Source organism: Nicotiana tabacum, chromosome 4 (assembly GCF_000715075.1).
Source record: "Nicotiana tabacum cultivar K326 chromosome 4, ASM71507v2, whole genome shotgun sequence".
Taxonomy (NCBI): domain Eukaryota; kingdom Viridiplantae; phylum Streptophyta; class Magnoliopsida; order Solanales; family Solanaceae; genus Nicotiana; species Nicotiana tabacum.
In genome coordinates this window covers 14,032,651-14,038,522 of record NC_134083.1, presented here as the reverse complement: position 1 = coordinate 14,038,522, position 5,872 = coordinate 14,032,651, and positions in this window count along the sequence as shown.

The window sequence follows — 5,872 nt, the reverse complement described above, 5'->3', positions numbered from 1 at the left end:
AATTCATTGATTCTTGTTAGTAATCGAAAGAGGCTAGTTGAATTAATGTTTAGACCTAGTTAGGAGGATAATCGAAAGAGGTTCTCCTAAGGATCAATCCACTACGAATTCTTGCATATCTTCACCAAGCTTAACTTAGTTCATATCGTAAGGTTGAGACTTAATCGAAAGAGGAGTTTCTACTGAATGTTTGAACATAATAGAGTGAATTCGAGAGACTCACTTGAACCATAGAAGTGAAGTAACTAGAGTTAATTCCCAAACAAGTATCTTACACCTATCCAATCAACCCATATTTTCTCCCCTTGATATCTTCTTGCTTACTCTTGTTGCAATTATCATTAGCCAATAGTTAGACTTATAGTTAATGTTAGTTTTAATCCACACAAATCTAAATTATTGATCATCTTGAATAGCAATAAAGTTGTAAACTACGAAAATACTGTTTAACTCCAATCCCTGTGGATACGATATTTTCTATACTATATTCGACTAGCGAGCATAATTTTGTGTTGTGTTTTTAGCTCGTCAAATTTTGGCGTCGTTGCCGGGGATTGGCAATCAATAGTGTTGGAATTAATTTGTAGTGCTAATTCAAGAATTTTTCTTGTTATTTTGTTTTTCTCTTTTTATGTTTGGTGTTCCTTGACTGTGCGCAGACTACAGGTTAGATTGGTGCATGACCCGATCTTCTGGGAAGAAATTGCTACCATATGATCCGAAAATTAAAAAGCAACTGCGACAGCTGAGGAAACAAATAAATCTCCTCGCGAATACATAGAAGGTTGGGCAATCCTCAACCAAAGAAGTTATGGAGGGAAATGAGGATAATGTTGATTTGGAAGCAAGAGAGATAGCCCAGCAAATGGAAAAAGCTGCACGAGATGCGGATGAGACAACTCTTCGAAATGCACAACTTGTCTATGAGGAGGAGAGGGCTCGAAGAATTGCACAGAATCGACATATAGGTGCAGACCAATTCGGAAATATAGCTCCCGGTGCCGAGAGGCCACTTGGTGATTATGCTAGACTGGTCTACACCCAAGGCTTATCGAGTGTGAGACCACCACCTGTTGCAGCTAATAATTTTGAGTTAAAGAAAGGGTTGCTTCAAACCCTCCAAAACAACTGTGTTTTCAGAGGAAAGGTGAACGAAGATCCAAATATCTAATGGACTTCGAGGAGATCATGAACACCTTTCAATACAATGGTGTGTCACAAGATGCAGTCTACTTAAGGGCATTCCCCTTCACTCTGAAAGATGATACAAAACACTAGCTTCGAAGCTTGCCCCAGGGATCAATTAGAACATGGGAGGAGATGACCCCAAAGTTTCTCGCTAAATATTTCTCCTCAGCTAAAACGGGCAAGTTTAGAAGAGCTATCCATAACTTATGTCAGAATGAGACTGAGACTGTGTTTGAAGCATGGGAGAGGTTTACAGAGATTGTGCGAAAGTTTCAACATAGCGGAATTAAACTCTGGATGCAACTCCAAGACTTTTGGGATGGTTTGACACTGACCTCACACAGAATATTGAGCAATGCAGCTGGAGGTCCGTTAATGAAGAAGACTCCAGAGGAGATAGTCACTATTCTATATGAGTTATCTGAAGATGCAAATCAGTGGCCCTCAGAGATTGCTGAAAGAAGAAGATCAACTGGTGTTCACCAAGTTGATACTAACACATCTCTGCAGGTACATCTTGATGCCATGGCAAAAGAAATCAGGAAGCTGACCTTAGCTTCAATACACAATTAGCCTCATGCAGCATGTGACATATGTGGAAGAGGACACCCTACTCATGAGTGTCAAGCTACCGTAGAGGAAGTGAATGCTGTGGGTAATTACAATTTCGGGGGTACTGCAAATTCATGGCAACAAAGCAACACCAGATTTCAGGGACAAGGAGCTCCAAGATTCCAAAATTAGAAGAGGTCGTAGTTTCAGCCTCAACAGCCTATTCAGTCAGGGTTAGAAGATATGATAAATCATTCATTATCAAGACAGATGAGAGATTAGATGCTCATGGTGCAGCTATCAAAGAACTTGGGACAGGTTTGCGTAACTTGGAGAGACAAGTGGGACAAATTGCAAATATATTATCTGAAAGAATCCCAGGTACTCTGTCAGCTGATACAGAAAAGAATTCCAAAGAAACAGTAAATTTTGTGACCTTGAGAAGCGGACAATTATTGAAAGATCCCACTCCAAGTCAAAAAGAAGTTGCGCCTGAAAAAGAAAGTGGGTAGGAGCTGAAAATTGAAGATAATGATAAAAAGACAGAGAAGAAGAAAGGCAAGAAGGGAGCTGAGAAAAAGAAAAAGGATGAAACTTCAAGAAGGGAAGAATCCAATGAAGAGAGCAAGCACATGCTTGTTTTACCTTTCCCCCAAAAGCTCTATAGAGAAAAGCTGAATAAGCAGTTTGAGAGATTTCTAGATATGCTGAGACAGGTTAATGTAAATTTGCCATTCACGGAAGTTCTCTCACAAATGCCAGCTTACGCAAAGTTCTTAAAGGAGATCCTTACAAAGAAGAGGAAGATAGAAGAGACCTCAGTGGTCAAACTTACAGAGCATTGCAGTGCAATATTGCAAAATAAACTCCCACAAAAGTGTGGAGGTCCAGGGAGTTTTACGATACCTTGCTCTTTAGGCACTCTTAACTTTGATAAATCGTTATGTGACTCTGGTGACTCAATTAATCTAATGCCATTGTCTATTTACATGAAACTGGAGAAGGAGATTGGAGAGATAAGGTCGGTGCCAATATCTTTGCAGTTGGTAGACCAAACAACTATAACACCCGAAGGGATAGTAGAAGATGTTTTGATATGGGTGGATAAGTTTGTATTTCCTGTAGATTTCATAGTGGTGAATATGGAGGAGAACAAGGAGGTCCCCCTCATCCTAGGAAGACCATTTTTAGCAACGGGTAGAGCTACACTAGATATACATGATAGAAAACTCATGCTTAGAGTGGGTGAGGAGACAGTGACTTTTGATATGAATATAGAAACTGGAGTGAAACAGGAGAATCCAGCTGCAAGTGTTGAGTGGAAGCTGAAGAGTTCAAAAGAGAAGGCTCCAGTGATTGAGAAAGATAAGTGTGGGGTGTACCCCAAGAAGGCTGAGAAAAAGTTGTCTGCATGGATGTGTGCACTAGTTCGGGCAAGAAGAATGGAGCCCGACTTCGACTCAGACCCCGACTAGAGATTCAGGGAAGTTTCCTCTACCTTATGCTTTTTAATTATGTGTCATGGGGATATGCCACAACTTAAAGTGTGGGATAGGGGATATTTGTATGTTGCAAGTAGATTAGTCTTAGTTTTTGCTTTAATTAGCTTGATTGTTTTTGCTTTTGTTAATTTGAGTAGTAGACAAAATATTGAAAGAAAAACATAAAAAGTTTAAAATTTTCAATTTTTTCTGACGATGGATATCATTCGACGGGTTTCTTGAGGGATTAAAGTTTAAAAAAACAAAAAAATATTTTCTTTTGTAGGTAGTGTATCAATTCCTCCTTGGTTTTTCTTTATGCCGCGGTTCTTTTCCAAGGGTATTGTTTGAACTTGGTATAGTTAGTTTTTATTTTTGTTAGGAGTAGGGAACCTTATGCTATGATTTGAATTGAAAGCAATGCCTCTTGACTTTATTATGCCTTAAGAATAGTAAGTTCTTTAGTTGTGACGCTTATGCTCAGTTTTTGACTCTTGGATAAGTACCTTAATTTGTATGATCTTAACTTTGCTTAATTGCTTTGACTAGAGTGTCTTGATAAGGCCAATACTGAGTGAGTCATGTGCCATGTGTGTGTGAGATTTTTGTATTATTCTGTGCATTGCATTTGATGTCTAGAACTTGCCTCATGTGTTTACAAAGCGAAATGGTAGTTTTGTTCAGTCTAGGAAGTGATATAGGCATTTCTTTGTTGAACCAGTTATATATTTTACCCACCTAATTGTTATGTATCGTAGTTAACCCCTGAGCCTGTAATCCCGTTTCTTTGGCAACCACATTACAAGCCTTACCCATTTGTTTGAATTGACCATCTATTTGAACCTTGTACCTCTCATGAGCACTTAAAATTGTTATAAACTTTGTAAAAGTTGAAGCGTGTGGTGGTTGGTTTGGCTTTTGAATGGAACTAATGAAATAAGGAGAAAGGTACACTTTTAAAAAAATAAATAAGAGCCACTTGAATTGAAAAATAAAAAATAAAAATTTATATAGTTGTATGATTGTGAAAAATAATCTTTGATAAGTGGTAACTCTTGATGTATTTGTGCTTAAAAAAGTTGGGAGTTAATGCATATTGATGTGAAGGTGGAGTATTGGTCTGATATAAGTATGGAGTTTTGAATGTTAAAGTGTATGTATTAAAGTGCTTAGGGAGGTGTAGTCACTCTTATATATAAATGTATCATACCCGTCCCGCAGCTTACATTACAACTAGTTAAAAGTCATATTTGATCCTTGACTGAATGAGCTCAATTAGTAGAGTAGTACACTACGGACAAGCCTATGGTGCATTTTTTGTGGCACATGAATGTCGTTTCTGAGAGTGAGTGAATTCTTTCCATCTTGAGTTTCTACATGTTCTTGAACTTTATTATTTGTAGAACTACTCTCGTTTGTTGTGTAAGGGCACTTGATTCATGAAGGGAAGGTAATGTCATTGACTTCTATGTTAGAGTAAGTAAATGAGTTGTGAATAATGCGTGGTACTTGTGAGTCAAATCTTGAGGTGAAGATGTTACACTATTGTGCTTAGTGTACTTTAAATATTCTTGGTGTGATGAGTTAGGACAGTAGCTTAGTAAGGTTGTGTCTATATAAAGTGTGGTTTGATTGCTCGAGGACGAGCAATGGTTTATGTGTGGGGTATTGATGGTAGACTATAATCTCATGTTTTAGTCAATTATTACATTCTAATTTACTGCACTTTAGTTGAGTTTGAGCTTTAATCGCTAGTGTTTTTCACTAATTGTGTGTTTTATGCCTTGTAGGAGTGATTCTGAGCTATGTAGATGTTATGAAATGAATTCAAGTGATTTGGAGCTTTGAAGTCTGAGTAAAAGCCCAAGGAATTAAGCCGGGATCATGTTCGGGGATCAACGGATGATAGTTAAGAACGAACGAAGAATCAAGCAGGCATATTGCGCAGTGTCTAGTAAAATGCATATAACTTTTTGCTAGGAACTCCGTTTCGTCTAACAATATATTGTTGTAAAGCTAATTCAAAGGGCTATAACTTTCATGTTTTACGTTTATTCAAATTCCCAACAGAAGAGGGTGAAAAGGGCGCGGCAAGTGCGCGGCCGCGCACTGACCGCGTATATGGGGCAGAACAGTGTGAAAAGTGCGCGGCCAAGTGCGCGGGCACACTTCCAGGTGCGCGGCCATGCACGTCCAACTCCAGAAAAGTGTCCTTTTTCGCATAGGAGGAGGTGTATTTGTTTGGTCCCGACCCTACTTGGTATATATACATAGAAAAACAGTATTTTGAGGACCTTTGACATAATTTAGACCTAAGGAAGCTAAGGAGGAGAGGGAGAAGTAAGAGCACAAGGATTTCACCATTCATCCTCACTCAAGACAAGGGTTTGGATGTTTTATGTTTTACTTTGACTTAAACTTAATTGTGATGAATTTCTCCATATCCATGGAGTAATTCTTCCTTAGGGATTGATGGATTTGGTATTTTAAGAATTGTTTGTGGATATTAACTCTAGTTTTATGTATTGAAGCGTTTTGAGTAATTTTATTGTTGCATATATATTCACTTGTTTATGTAATCGAAAGAGGCATAATTTGTGATGTTTTGAATTATCTTATTGGTTGAATTCATTGATTCTTGTTAGTAATCG